This window comes from Mesoplodon mirus, assembly GCF_964341445.2.
Source record: "Mesoplodon mirus genome assembly, chromosome: 7".
Lineage (NCBI taxonomy): Eukaryota > Metazoa > Chordata > Mammalia > Artiodactyla > Ziphiidae > Mesoplodon > Mesoplodon mirus.
The window spans coordinates 130,432,199-130,448,810 of NC_138983.1; the positions used below are offsets into that span (position 1 = coordinate 130,432,199).

At 41.2% G+C, this 16,612-nt stretch overlaps 1 protein-coding gene across 3 annotated transcripts in view; it reads right to left on the bottom strand.

Annotated features, from left to right (window-relative positions):
- The window catches only part of LOC309807485 (uncharacterized protein), a 278,689-nt gene extending 262,481 nt beyond the window's left edge, over positions 1-16,208 (bottom strand). For all 3 annotated transcript variants that reach the window (XR_014294580.1, XR_014294581.1, XR_014294582.1), the window contains exon 1: positions 15,889-16,208. The gene's annotated coding sequence lies outside the window, so the exon portion shown is untranslated. The remainder of the gene's footprint in view (positions 1-15,888) is intronic.
- Between the last annotated feature and the right edge of the window lie 404 nt (positions 16,209-16,612).

A 16,612-nucleotide genomic window follows, 5' to 3' on the forward strand; every position in this document is an offset into this window, starting at 1 on the left:
AGGACCTCCCTGGTAGGGCAGTGGTTAAGAATCCACCAGCCAATGCAGGGGACACGGGTTCGAGCCCTGGTCCAGGAAGATCCCACATGCCGTGGAGCAACTAAGCCCGTGCACCACAATTACTGAGCCTGTGCTCTACGGCCCAAGAGCCACAACTACTGAGCCCAAGAGCCACAACTACTGAGCCCAAGTGCCACAACTACTGAAGCCCTCGTGCCTAGAGTCCATGCTCTGCAACAAGAGGAGCCACCGCAATGAGAAGCCCACGTACCTCAATGAAGAGTAGCTCTCGCTCACCACAACTAGAGAAAGCCCAGGCACAGCAACGAAGACCCAGCACAGCCGTAAATAAATAAATAAATTTATATTAAAAAACAGTCCTCATTCAGAGGCCAGTCATCACCTGTTCAACAAAATGGAGAACTGTTTGAATCCTGTGCTAAGTCAGTATAACTCTCGTCATATAAGCTGTTATTGTCTATGATGCATTTCTAACAACAACAACCCTGGGAATTGAGTACTATTATCAACATCTTTGGTTTTTTTTTTTAATTGGGGTACAGTTGCTTTACCATGTGGTGTTAGTTTCTGCTGTACAGCAAAGTGAATCAGCTATATGTATACATATATCCCCTCTTTTGGATTTCCTTCCCATTTAGGTCACCACAGAGCACTGAGTAGAGTTCCCTGTGCTATACAGTAGGTTCTCATTAGTTACCTATTTTATACATATTAGTGTATATATGTCAATCCCAATCTCCCAATTCATCCCACCACCCTCCCTTCCCCCCTTGGTGTCCATACATTTGTTCTCTACGTCTGTGTCTCTATTTCTGCCTTGCAAACAGGTTCACCTGTACCATTTTTCTTTATTTTGTAGGTGAGGAAATTGAGAAGTAAAGAGCTTAAGTAGCTGTCTAGTGTCACAGCTGGCAAACGGCAAAGCCAGGGTAGGACCCCTTCCCTATCCACCCCTCCCAGCATCAGTGTTCATCCAGCTGCACCCACTAACCCAGTTACTACTCACTACATTGAGTATAAAGTATTTATACAAACTAAATTTGGAAGAAAGGATCTCACATTCAGGACAAGAAAGGCCTCAAGTCACAACTAGGTTTAGCTCTAAATATATGTTTGTAAGTCAGTCCTTGTAATTCACATTTTCCCAAATAAAAAACTGTATAAATGGTTTTTAGATTCTCATATTAGCCCACCAACAAGCTAATCCATCACATGGTAGAACTCCATTATTACTGCATTATCAGACTTAAAATTCATGTGTCCTATGATTTTTATTAGAAAACCCATTCTAAGTTGAGAATGGAGATGTCTGAAACTCAGCACACCCTCCCCGCACTGGTTCTTCTCTCTGCACCCTGCCCAGCCCAGCCCAGCCCACCGTGCTCTAGTAAGTGTGCAAATTCCAGCAGCAGTGAGAGGGACTCCTAGTGATGAGGAGGCTTAAAGAGGTTCCCAGATGAACCTCCAAAGAGGAACAGGGGCAGATATGAGGGTTGAATAAACTCCCAAAGCAAAGTGGCAGGATAGTTAGAAAGTGTGGGGAGAGGTGGAGCAGAGAATGGAGAAGGTGTGCATTTGATACTTAGTGGTGAGCCGTAGGCCGATTCCGAATCATAGCCCCAAATAAGTTCTAATGTTAAATAATGACATTCTGGATGCCATGATGCCATTATGATCACATGGATAGTGGAGATAATACTGATTGCACATACACTTTAAGAACTCAAAATAATAGAGGATAAATTCTTTCCTGTGCCATGCTTTCGAGTTTATGAAACCCTCTACCACCCATTGTTGCTTGAGGTCCTCATAACGACCCTGTGAGTTAGGATAGATATTAATATACCCATTTTACTGATGCAGAAATTGATCATGACAATTAAACCCTGTAGCCACACAGCACACAATTTAATTTGTGGAAACAGGACTAAAAAAAAATCAGGCTTTTTCAATCTACAAGTCCTGAGTTCTCTCTGCAACACCATGCCACTTCAGGTTGACCTCAAGGAAGGTACCGATATCCTTCATCAGTCTGCAAAAAGCAAAGGAGTGGAGAAATAAAAATTGCTCCAGGCAGGAGAAGCAGCAAAACACATCACACACTGTTGATGTGGAAGCAAATATGACTTTCTTCTGGGCATTTCTTATTTGGTACCTTACTCATCCCTTCCCCAAATCCTAAGTCCTGAGGTGAAGGTTACCTCAGAGATGATGGGAATGTAGTTTGCTGACTACAAAGAAAGCATACAAGTTTCTTTTCAAAGTCCAGATCTTTTCAAACCAAAATAATTTCAGTTATTCCAGGGATATTCACAGTTATGTTTCATTTCTACACACTGGACATTTTTATTTATCTACAAGAAGAGCCCTCCTTCTTTTATGACAGGCACTTACTGAGGATAGAAATCTTTTCCATAACACTATCGTGCTATGTTTATAAAAATGGAATAGCTCAAGTCGGGGGCTTCTTTATAGAGGCTCTTGAGGCTCTGTCAGCCTCTGAGGTAGCACGGAGTTGGTTTATTTGGCCACCGTCTCCAAGATGAAGTGGGTTCCTCTGTCCTACAGTTAGACGGTTCCAGGTAGACTCAGTCCAAAGTGTGAAAGACCCACCATCCCACCATCCCCGCCATCTTGCTCTCCTACTAACTCCCAGAAGCCCCTTTGTACATCACGCTGGGAAAAAGGGATAGGGTCTCAGAGTGCCTGGGATTTACAGGCATGAACTCCATGAGCCAGCCTCACAAATAACTGCTATTCTAACGCCCAGCCCAGGGTACATTATAATGGATGGTAATACATGGAGGGGTGATGACTTATTTTATTCCCTAAAAAGAGTGACAAAGAATCTGTATGTGAGTTGGGGTGGGGTTGGAGGCTGGTATATGGGAAGGAGGGAGAAAACAGTCGCTAGTAAATGTTTTACCCTTCTTCCTAAGGCTTTTTCACACCTCAGATGGATTGACCTGAGGCATAAATCATACAAGTAGACGCTTAGAAGGCTGTATGTTTGGTTCAATTCAAATTCATTCCATCAGTTTCTAACAGGTGGGTAAATTTTGACTCTTGTGCCTCTTACCCTCCAGCTTCTGCTACTCAGGGGGTGATGTTGGTAGAATATAGTAAACACTGCACTCCTGGGGTGTCGTATACTGCAATCTGAATCTGGAACCAGAAACCCTAGACTTGAATCCTGTATTTGCTATTTATTAGCCATAGGACCTTAGCTAAGAAGCCAGCATTTCTTTAACTATGAACTGAAAATAATAACCCCTACTTTTTAGCATTGTTATAGAAATGAAATAAAGTATATGAAAAAAACTTGAAAACTTTAAAAATGCGCTTCACATATAACGTACCTACTTGCTTAACAAATGTGAGTCACCGTCCAGGTGAAAATAATAAATAACCGACATCCTTCCTTGTGTAAGCTGATAACCAGATTTTCTAAGATATAAGCTGTTTTCACAGAAAAAAAAATGAAGTGGGCATTCAAATAGTTATCTAGTAAAATCATACCATGGAAAGGGTAACTCAGTATGTTCTAGGCACGGAGAGAAAGGAAGGTTTATGTTAACGTGGTTCGATTTGATATCTCACACGTCAGTCATTGTAATCACAGCTCCAGGACTGATACAGGAATGTCCTGATGTTGAAAATCCCATAATGAAGAAGAGAATAGGACTTCACAAGGTGCCCCCCTGCCCCTAAAGGAGTTTTCCATCATTTCATTAAAAGAGAAAAAAAAAACCTACCACATCCTGCTCAGTATGGTGACTGGTTCCTGAACAGTCATGGCGTTATTTCCAAACACATTCTTCCCTTGCTTTTCCATCCCCATGGGGCCCTGCTATCATTCCTGGCCTCCTGAAACCCGGTGGCTGCAGCCTCCATCTCACTGAGCAGATTCTCAAGCAAAGTCTCCTTGCTGCTGCGGGCACAGAACTGCCCTCCCAAGCTGCGGGCCTGCCTGTCGGGGGTTCCAGGGCTGGATTATTTCCCACATCTTGGACACATCGCTCTCTCGCCACCCTCCCTCCCTCCCCTCCCCCTTCATCCCTAAATCCTATAGCCATGACAGAAATAAATTAGCTAGAGGTACAGGTCACACCTTGGAGAGCAGTAAACTTTCTGTGGGAAATCAATAGAGAAGATGGGATTCTCAAATAGCTGAAGCAGAAGGAATGGTGCATTGATGCCTATACATAAACCAAACAAAGGAGCCTGAGAACAGCCTTCCAGGGAGGGGCCAGTGTGCTCAGGTTCATTCATCCCAACACCTGAACCCGAGATGGCACTGCAGAAAAGACACTTCCCAGACACCTGTGCGTCTGGAGCTTTTTGCCTCAGGAAGGCTAAATGTTGCTCCGCGGGTGTTTGTGAAAATTAAAAATGATGTTCAGATTGTGAATGCTAATGCTGGGCACCCCCTGGACGGCTCTAAGCTGAGTGTGTGAGACATATATCTGTTCCAGGAAAACTTCTCCTCTCTGGCTGCTGACAGCAAAGCCAGAGAGGGATCACTTAGATCATTAACTAAGGAAATGTAATTCCTAAAGCCCTAAGTGTGATGAAACACGATAAGCTTTAGGCTCCCACAGACCTGGGTTCCAGTCCTGGCTTCACCCCTCTGTAGCAAAAGGATCTTAGGAAAGTCACCTTTACCAAATGCCAACATGAAATTTACCTTAGAGGCAACTGACAGGATTAAATGGATAATTAACATAAAGAGCTGGTACCAAATAGGCATGTAACAGATGCTAGTTACTTTTCCTCCCTCCCTGGGCCTGATTACTGAGTAGCTTTTTCATTTCTCTTGAGTTCTGCAAATTTTCTCACCAGGGATGGCTCACCAAGGTGAGGCCTGATAAAAATTTAATCTGAGAGCAAATTCAGGGTCTACCAAAAATAGGAGGCTCAAGAAGGCTTTTGGTACCTCCCCATATCAGCTACTAAATGCCACCCCAAATAAACAGTTTAAATTAAAGTGACATGCTTGTTATGTGAACACAGTGTCAAAACAAAACCCTACCCTTAAGCACATCATGGAGAGAAATTCTGGAATTTCCTCTGCGCCTATTTTTCTCCTGTATTCTCTCCCTTATTTTTTCACTTCCACAAACTGCATTTATTGAATGACATTATTCTCTTTTGCCACTCAGTTTGAGTCTAAGCTTCTTCCTCATACACAGCTCAATTTCAGTAACGAAACAAATACTTGCAGTGTCTAAGCCCTCCTAACTATCAAATATACTGACTTTTTTATATTCTCAATTCTTTTTCATTTGTAACTGTGCTAAAATATACATAATAAAAATTTTACCATCTTTACTGTTTTTTAATATAGTTTAGTTGCATTAAGCACATTCACATTACTGTGCAACCATCACCACCATCCATCTCCAGAATATTCCATCTTCCCCAACTGAAACTCTGTACCCATTAAAGAATAACTGCCCATTCTCCCCTCTCCCAGCAACCCCCATTTTACTTTGTCTCTATGAATTTGACTTCTGTAGGTACCTCATGTAAGTGGAAAGTGAAGTCATATAACAGAGACATACTGCATTTTCTTGGTTTTATTGTGCTTCAACTTACTGTGCCTCACAGATATATGGTGTTATTTACACACTGAGAGTTTACACCAACCCTGCTTCAAGCAAGTCTGTTGGCACCATTCTTCCAACAGCATTTGTTCACTTAGTGCCTCTGTGTCACATTTTGATAACTCTAACAGTATTTCACTTTTTCATTATTACGTTTGTTACAGTGATCTGTGATAAGGGATCTTTGAGGTTACTCTTATAACTGTTCTGGGGTGCCACAAACTGCACCCAAATAAGATGGCAAACTTAATCGATAAACCTCCTATGCATTCTGCTTCACCGACCAGCTGTTCCCCAATCTCACTCCCTCTCCTTGAGCCTCCCTATTCCCTGAGACACAGCAGTACTGAAATTAGGCCAATTAATAACCCTACAATGGCCTCTAAGTGTTCAAGTAAAAGGAAGAGTTGCATGTCTCTCACTCTATTTATTTTTTTTAATTAATTTTTATTGGAGTATAGTCGCTTTACAATGTTGTTGCTTTAGCCTCCACTGTACAACAAAATGAATCAGCCATACACATACAGATAGCCCCTCCCTTTTGGACTTCCCTCCCATTTAGGTTTCCACAGTGCATTAGGTAGAGTTCCCTGTGCTATACAGTATGTTCCCATCAGCTGTCTATTTTACACGTAGTATCAATAGTGTATATATGTCAATCCCAATCTCCAATTCATCTCACCACCCCCTCCTTTCCCCCTTGGTATCCATACATTTGTTCTCTACATCTGTGTCTCTATTTCTGCTTTGCAAATAAGATCATATATACCATTTTTCTAGATTCCACATATATGCGTTAATATACGATATTTGATTTACTCTTTCTGACTTACTTCATCCTGTATGACACTCTCTAGGTCCATCCATGTCTCTACAAATGACCCAATTTCATTCCTTTTTATGGCTAATATTCCACTGTATATATGTACCACATCTTCTTTATCCATTCCTCTATGTCTCTCACTTTAAATCAAAAGCTAGAACTGATTTAAGTTTAGTGATGAAGGCATGTCAAAAGCTAAGCTGCTTACACCCAAACAGTTAGCCATGTTACAAATGCAAAGTAAACATTCCTGGAGGAAATTAAAAGTATTGCTCCAGCATACACACAAATGATAAGAAAGTGAAACAGCCTTATGGCTGATTTGGGGAAAATTTTAGTGGTTTGGATAGAAGACCAAACCAGCCACAACATTCCTTTAAGACAAAGCCTCATCCAGAGCAAGGCCCTAACTCTCTTCAACTCTATGAAGGCTAAGAGAGGTGAGGAAGCTGAAGAAGAAAAGTTTGAAGCTAGCAAAGGTTGGTTCATGAGGTTTAAGGAAAGAAGCCATCTTCATAATATAAAAGCACAAGATGAAGCAGCAAGTGCTGATGTAGAAGGTGGAGCAAGTTAGCCAGAAGATCTAGCTAAGATAATTAATGAAGGTGGCTACACTAAACAACAGAGTTTCAATGTAGATAAAAGAGCTTTTTATTGGAAGAAGATGCCATTTAGGACTTTCATAGCTACAGAGGAGAAGTCAATGCCTGGCTTCAAAGGACAGTCTGACTCTCTCATTAGGGGCTAATGTAGTTGGCGACTTTAAGTTGAAGCCAATGCTCATTTACTATTCTGAAAATCCCAGGGCCCTTAAGAATTATGCCAATTCTACTCTGCCTGTGCTCTCTAAATAGAACAACAAAGCCTGGATGACACCACATCTGTGTACATTGTCATTTACTGAACATTTTAAGCCCAGTGTTGAGACCTACTGCTCAGAAGGAAAGATTCCTTACAAAATATTACTGCCCGTTGACAATGCACCTGTTCACCCAAGACCTCTGATGGAGATGTACAGTGAGATTGATATTGTTTTCATGCCTGTTCATATGATATCCATTCTGCAGACCATGGATCAAGGAGTCGCTTTGACTTTTGAGTCTTATTATATTAAGAAACACATTTCATAAGGCTATAGATGCCATAGACAGTGACTCCTTTGATGGATCTAGGCAAAGTAAATTGAAAACCTTCTGGAAATGAAAAAATGCCATGAAGATCATCTGTGATTCATGGGAAGAGGTCAAAATATCAACACTAACAGGAGTTTAGAAGAAGTTGATTCCAACCCTCCTGGATGACTTTGAGGGGCTCAAAACTTCAGTGAAGGAAGTAATTGCAGATGTGTTAGAAATAGCAGGAGAACTAGAATTAGAAGTGGTGCCTGGAGACATGACAATCGCTACAATATCATAATATGATTTTCAGGGATGAGGAGCTGCTTCCTATGGGTGAGCAAGCAAAAAAAAAAAAGTGGTTTCTTAAGATGGAATCTACTCCTGGTAAAGATGTTGTTAAGACTGTTGAAATGACAACAAAGTATTTAGAATATTACATAAACTTAGTTGATAAAGCAGCAGCAGGGTTTGAGAGGACTGACTCCAATTCTGAAAGTAGTTCTACTGTGGGTAAAATGCTATCAAACAGCATTGCACGCTACATGCAGTGTTCATGAAAGGAAGAGTCAGTCAGTGTGGCAAACTTCATTTTGTCTTAATTTTAAGAAATTGCCACAGCCAAACCATAAAAAGATGAAAAGACAACCCTTAAGAGAAAATAGTTGCAAATGAAGCAACTGACAAGGGATTAAACTCCAAAATATACAAACAGCTCATGCAGCTCAGTATCAAAAAGGAACAAACAGCCCAATCAAAAAATGGACAGAAGACCTAAATAGACATTCCTCCAAAGACATACAGGTGGCAAACAAACACATGAAAAGATGCTCAACATCACTAATTATTAGAGAAATGCAAATCAAAGCCACAATGAGGTATCACCTCACACCTCACACCAGTCAGATTGGTCATCATCGAAAAATCTACAAACAATAAATGCTGCAGATGGTGTGGAGAAAAGGGAACCCTCCTACACTGTTGGTGGGAATATAAATTGGTACAGCCAGTATGAAGAACAGTATGGAAATTCCTTAAAAAACTAAAAACAGAACTACCATATATGACCCAGCAATCCCACTCCTGGGCATATACCCAGAGAAAACCATAATTCAAAAAGACACATGCACCCCAGTGTTCACTGCAGCACTGTTTACAGTAACCAGGTCATGGAAGCAACCTAAATGTCCACCAACAGACGAGTGGATAAAGAAGATGTGGTACATACATACAACGGAATATTACTCAGCCATAAAAAGGAATGAAATTGTGCCACTTGCAGAGACATGGATGGACCTAGAGACTGTCATACACAGTGAAGTAAGTCAGAAAGAGAAAAACACATATCATATAATATCGCTCATATGTGGAATCTAGAAAAATGCTACAGATGAATTTATTTGCAAAGCAGAAACTGAGACACAGATGTAGAGAACAAACTTATGGATACCAAGGGGGGAAAGGGGTGGGATGAATTAGGAGATTGGGATTGACATATATACACTACTATGTATAAAACAGATAACTAATGAGAACCTACTGTATAGCACAGGGAACTCTACCAATGCTCTGTGGTGACCTAAATGGGAATGAAATACAAAAACTGGGATACATATACGTATATGTATAACTGCTTCACTTTGCTGTACAGCAGAAACTAACACAACATTATAAAGCAACTATACTCCATAAAAAGTAATTTAAAATTTTTTTAAATTAAAAAAAAAAGAAATTACCACAGCCACCCCCATCTTCAGAACCACCACCCTGATCAGTCAGCAGCCATCAACAGCAAGGCAAGACCCTCCACCAGCAAAAAAGATTACAGCTCACTGGAGACTCAGATGATGGTTAGCATTTTTTAGCAATAAAGTATTTTTTAATTAAGGTATGCACACTGTTATTTTAGACATAATGCTATCTCACAGTTAATATACTATAATATAGTGTAAATATAACTTTCATATGCACTAGGAAACCAAAAATTTGTGATTGCTTTACTGCTGTAATCACTTTATTGCAGTGGTCTGGAAGCGAATCCACAATATCGCCAAGGTATACCTATATTTGTTTTTCTGTGTCTGGTTTGTTTCACTTAGCATATCGTCCTCAAGATTCATCCACGTTGTAGCATTTGACAGAATTTCCATCTTTTTTTAGACTGAATAATATTCCATTGTATGTATATACTATATTTTGCTTATCCATTCATCTGTCGATAGTTACTTGGGTTGCTTCCACCGTTTGGCTACTGTGAATAATACTGCTATGAACATGGGTGTACAAATATCTCTTTGAAACCCCACTTTCACTTATTTTGATTACATACTCAGAAGCAGAATTGCTATACCCTATGGTTAATTCTAATGTTTAACTTTTTGAGAAACTGCCATACTGTTTTCCATAGCAACTGCACCATTTTACATTTCTACTAACAGTGCACAGGGTTCCAATTTCTCCACACCCTTGCTAACATTTGTAAATTTTTTAAAGTAGCCATCCTAATGGGTGTGGCATTTCTCCCATCTTCTCAGAGAGTATGGGGGAAATATATTTGTGTCAACAATTTGTTTGGTACCTTAACTTGTTGTTCATTTCTCACTGCAACTTCTTGGAACTTCGCACGCTCAACCAAATTCTGCTCTGGCTACATTTTCCATCTAGTTTTCCTGTCCTTTCAAAGTCTTCCATCTTTCACTATTTAGGAAATGTAAAGTTACTTTGGGCAATTAAAGAGATTTCAGGAGAAAGAACTGAAATGTCCATCAACAGATGAATGGATAAAGAAAATGTGAGACACACACACACACACACACACAAAAAAAACACAGAATACTATTCAGCCATAAAAAAGAATGAAATCTCACCATCTATGACAACATGGATGGATCTAGAGGGTATTATACTAAGTGAAATAAGTCAGACAAAGACAAATACCAGATGATTTCACTTATATGTAGACTCTAAAAAACAAAAAATGAACAAACAAAACAGAAACAGACTCATAGATACAGAGAACAAACTGGTGGTTTCCAGAGGAGAGAGGGGTTGGGGTAGGGGTGAAATAGGTGAAAGGGAATAAGAGGCACAAAGTTCCAGTTATAAAACAAATAATTCATGGGGATGTAATATACAGAATAGTGAATATAGTCAATAATATTATAATAACTTTAAATGGTGACAGATGGTAACTAGACAGCATGATGATCATATCGTAATGTATATAAATGTCAAATCACTATGTTATACAGCTGAAATTAAAGTAACATTGTATGTCAACTATACTTCATTCAAAAAAAAAAAAAAGTTTTTAGTACTCTGATCCAAAGCAGTTTGCCCAGCTCCATTAACCATGCCAAGTTCCATCTAAGTAAGTGACAGAGAAAGCCTTTTCAGAACAGAAAAGGTGAAAACACTAGAACTCTGAGATAACAGCCAGGGGACAAGAGTAATAACAGGTATTTGCATAGCAGGCTACATTTTTAAAAATCACTTTAACATTTGCTCTTCCCACTTGAGGAAATTCTCGCTTACAGTCCAATTTTCAGATGAAAATTTCAGGCACATTGAAGTGAAATAATTGACTCAAAGTCACACAAGCTAGAAAATTTCAGGGTCAGGACCCAAATCCCAGTCATTTCACTCCAAACTGATTTTAAACTACATGATACTACTTATCATGATACTACATGATACTAATGATTACTGAGGTCTTCACTTCTGAAGCTCAAAACTTTTAAGGATCTAATTGTTGGGGAGGAAGATAATTTGGATCTGTTGTTCAAACGGAACACCTCTCCAAAGGCAGGCAGTGCATAGAGCACTAAGCACTACCTCTTCCTGGAGCCAGACTTGCCCAACTCTGGACCATACATGTAGATGGATCCAGAATTACACAAGACATAGGTATCCCCCATCTAAGAAACTTGCAGAAATACTACTCAATAGCCAAGTCTATTGGATCACAGCCATCTTTTTCCACCTCAAATGCTTTGTGGAGACTTCCCTATTACACATGGCATGGTATGCCCAGTTGGTGGGTCACATGAATGCTCTTTGCCATATGCAGTTGGCACTCAGTATCCACAAGGTATTGGTTCCAGGAACCCCCACCTTCCCACAGATAACAAAATCCACGCATGCTCAAGTTTTATGTACAATGGGTTAGTACAGTTGGCCTCCATAGGCCATCCGTGGTTGGCTGAATCAGTGGATGCCAAACCCGTGGATACAGACTGCCGACTGTATACTTCTCCCGTCAGACCAGATTTCCTCCTCTTGAAACTTCCCAGGGGTATTGTGAACTTTAAAGAATGTTGGTAAAGCATAAAAGCTGGGGTTGGGTACACAACAGATACTCAAGAAACCAACACCCATCTACCTCCATCGCCTCAGAGTGACCTTCCCTTCCCAGCAAGGACAAGTGGCTGAAGATCACTGTGAGGCGTATGAAGGAGAACACTGAACTCTAAGAATTTAAGAGTATTAAATCGACATTTAAATTCTTTACTCATCCTCCACCGTTCCTGAAGTGTGCTTCGTGCTTCTGCCTCTCCACACCTGTTTTGTGGGTCTACACTTCAGGGCTCTGTGCCTTTACACGCACCATTTATTCAGCGAGACTGAACGTGCTCTGAGGAAAATGGCCCTGCCCTCCGTCTCGTTTTGCAGCCCTGTGGCAGTGGGCTTACACCTCTCTATCCAGAGAATACTCAGTGGGTAAGCACTGACTTGGTCGAATTGGGCCCTTGAGTTCTCCAAGGGGATCCTGATAACACAATGCCACATTAAGCCCAGGAGCTTCAGAGCCCACATACTCCATCAATGTCAACAGCCCAGTGGGTGCTGTTCAGAAGGGCCAAGAAATACAAACTCTTGACAATTCCATGGCTTGTCTGTATATGTGCCTTCACTCTTTTTTCTACGAGACCCATGAGACCCATGGTCGGGGAATAACTCAGACTGGCCATTCTTCCCTTCATGGAGATTCCTTCCATGCAAGGAGTCTGCTTGCAGCACTTGAAGGCCCCCAGAGGTAACTAGAGCTGACCCAACAGTACCACTTCTCTCAGACTATGACCTCCCTCCAGCCTCTCCCTGGACAGAGACCAAGGTGACCCCTGCTCTCGTCTCACTCATCTCCTCAGACCATCCAGCACAGCTTCCAAGTCTTCAATCAATATGCCCGAGGTGCTGCTCATCTGATGAGGTTAGCTCACCACCACAACTGTCCTGAGGACCTGAGAGTTGAGCTAAGAGCTGATTGGGAATCCCAGTAAGAAGAGCTGGCACTTTAGCTTGGGAGACACAGAACAAAAACAACGATAAGAGCACACACTGTACAAAACATCGGAGGGTTTACTCGACACGGAGCATCATCTCATATAACCCTCACAGCAACCCTGTGCTACGTATCCCCATTCTACGTGCAAGGAAACAGAGACACAAAGAAACCCAGAAAAGCCCGTGTGCTTTGTCACTACACCGGATGGCACACACCCTGGAGTCCCACAGACAGGATTCAAAGCCAGCTCCCCAGCACCCCAAGCATGACTATGGCTGATGCACATAACTTTTCCAGCCTGAGTTTTCTCCTTCATCGTGGGACTAACAATATTTAAAGTCCCTGGCACTGCCACTCTTCTCACCTTCATGAATCATGGAACTCCTCTTATATATCCTCCCTACCTCAGGAGTCCAGAGGTTCCCAACCAGATTCAGGAGGGTCTAGATCTTCAAATCCTGAGCTGGGCAACCTGAATTCCCATCCTCTATCTGACCTCAGGCCGTAAGTCATTCAATCTTTCGATTTCATCATTTGTCAAAGGAAAATGTCAACACTGGCCCAATCTATTTTAGTGGGTAGGGTTCAAGGTAAGATAAAAGGAAAGATGTAAAAGTTCCCTGAAAGGTTTCAGGCACTTCTCCAAGTTAAGAAACCATCATAGTAATGGATTCAGTCTGAGAAATTGTTGCACAAAATAACTACTACCGTCCAAAACCTCAAAGTGAATGGGGAAACTGAGTCCAAGATACAGAAACTGACCCCAGATTACTTCTATTTTTATGTGGGTAGAGTCTTGGACTGGAGCTTGAGGGCTCTGTGTGCTGGTTCTACCTCGGCCACTGCTCTGGACAAGCCACTGGACTCCACTGTGAAATAAGGATATGATGCTTGCCTTCCCCAAGCCCAGTTGTTAGGGTGTGGGCAGGATACAAAAACACTTCGAACACTTGAGACAAGAAAACCTCTAGGTAGTCAATTATATGCATTTTTGTAAATGTGATGTCAGCCTTTTTTTTTTCCCCCACTCACTTTCCCTTGTCACAATCTAAATTTTATCCAGATGTGAACATGAAGAGGCCCGTCTTTGTTCTCTGCCTCTGTGCATACCCTTTGGTTTTCCTTTGTGCGTCAAAAGGTTTCAGTGCTATTCTTTAAGACACAGGTCATGAAGGGGGGAACAGGGTTGGGGAGGGGTGCAGCGATAGAAAAGGGGAGTCAGAGAAAAGTTACAGAATGCTCCAGAATGTGTGTCTCCTCTCTCTAAATAAAGAGTCAAGACAGTGAAAGGGCCCCTGACTCCAGAAAAATGCCCTCTGCCATACAAAGCCTCCCAAGGCAGCACTGTCCCAGAGCCCAGAGTGTGCATGCGCACACACACACACACATACACTTTCATGGAGAACTGTGCTCTCCCATCCCAGAAAGGATTTGTTGTTTCAATTAAACCCATCAAGATCTACACCACATGTTAGGGAAGAAAGGAATAACCAAAACAAGACTGAATTACTTTGGCTATTTCCTTGGGGATCGACCTATATCAAATAATCCACCATCTATGCATCAGAGAAGCTTTTACTTATGAAAAACAGAGGCAGGTGCAGAACTGCAGCAATGGTACTAAATCAAAGCCCGGGGAGCAGAAGGAAGTGGATTTAGATGCATCCACTTAGCTCCTCTACTTATGTCTAAGTCACAGTATGGGGAGCAGATCACAGCCCTGGCGGGGTCTGGCCTCTTCGTCCTGGTCTCCCCTGAGGTCCCTTCCCTCCCACTTTGCTCACTGCTTCAGCTGCCCAGTAAGAACAGATGGACAGAAGTTAAAAGAGCAAGGTCAGCCCATCAGCTAAGTTTTACTTCACACGCTGCCCCACCTCTATCATTCCTTTCTGGGACATAAAGATGGAGACTGAAGGGCAGAGGTGCTAAGACGTTTGATTTCGTATGAAGCTACGGTATTTTCATTTACATCCCCTGAATAGCTGGCCAGTCTGATTTACACATTGATAATATGTGATGCTTTGTATTCCAGCAAATATTTAATCCCTGAATGATCAATAATCCTCGCCTGGCTGTTCTTTTTTGAAAAGAAATAAATCCCCTTTTTACTCTTAAAATTCTTGAATAAAATTAAACTGCTTTAGCCCAGGATGCACACTGTTCCTACATGAAGCCATGTGGTTTCATAACCTCAGTCCTCAGATGTTTTAAAGGGGCCGCCTTTTCTAACTTGCTATTTCTGAGATCCTAACATCTCTCTAACCTGAGTTTTCTGTGTTATATCCATTGACAGTAATAAAGACAGCACTTTAAAGTCTGATCTACTTTTTTAATTAAAAGCCAAACTTATTAACCTAAACTAAATCCGTGAGTATATATAGCAGGCAATATTTTTGCATTCACTGCTTATTTTCACCCAGAAGGTCTTGATTTAATTCCTTCATTACAAACCTTGTTTCTGCCTTTCTAAATACTGTTTCCCTCCAAAACTACATTTTAAAAAAAAACACAAAAAACTCCACTCCTACACAGATTCTAAAATAAAATCTGTATCCCTTTCCCCTTGTCTCAGAGTCAGAGTTGAACATTGAGAAAAATGCACATTAAACATAGAAAGAGATGGCTCTCCTCTCTATAAGGGGCTCCCAGTGCAGCCTCCAAGCCCACCAAAAGTTCCAAAAACAACAGCAATGAAAAAACAAACTCTCTTTCATCTTTGGCAGCAACAAAAGCAATAACTTTCACCAAACCGACCCACGCCAAGAATTAATATAACACAGAACACATCCACATTCAGACCATTATGGCTACATCAGCTCACCACAATATTTGTTTGAAAAACACATAATTTGTGGTAGAGAGAGAGAACCTCTAATACAAAAAGAGGTTCTTTCAAATGCAAATTAACCAAAAGACATATTTTCCCTGTGTTTGGAAAATCACTCCAACATATGAAAAACATACTTTTTGTGTGGAAAAAAATTTTTTTTGATGTATACCCACTTAGTTGAAAAGGCAATTAAATTTGCTGTAGATTACCTTAACAGTTGAGAAAAGTTAACTCCTGGCTCCAGAAGTCCTTAAGGACTTTATTAGCATTCACAGACCTAAGTAGTCTTCTGTTCCCAGGTAGCAAAGTTTCTTTTCTTCTCCACTGAAAGGCTCGTGTGAACATTGAAGGACATTGTATTACTGAACTGATCGGAAAAGGATATTGTTTCCAATCTTCTGGCAGGAAGAAACGAGAGAGAAAAGAAAGAGAAAGAAAGAGAGAAAGAAAGAAAGGGAAGAAAGAGAGAGAAAAGCAGGGCAAAATGCAGTCTAATCGAGCATTCTTCCTCGTGGAAAAAAAAAAAGTAAATCCAGTATTCTGGAACGGGTTCAAACATAGCTTGACAGGCTACAAGAGAATTTACACTGAGCATGCTTAGCCCTGCACGGCTTGCATGAGACACTCTTAATGAATATTACTTCCTTCCCACTGGCTATTCCTGCTGGAAGTCCACACCCACTCCGCTTTCAGAAGTCAGGAATTTAGCTCCAGCCAAAGTCCAGAAAACATGCTTATGCAGAGACAAGGCCTCACCGATCCATAAACTTTCAGGTTGTGACCTGCAGGTCAGTTTGACAAATAGAACACGGGGGTGAATTTTTTTCTGCCCTTAGTTGTGTTCCCAGCTTTGTGCCTGTCCTAAACTGCAGTTCCCCTGGAGAAAAGAAAAATCGCTTTTTTCCTAAAGAACACCATGTCCTAAATGCCAGT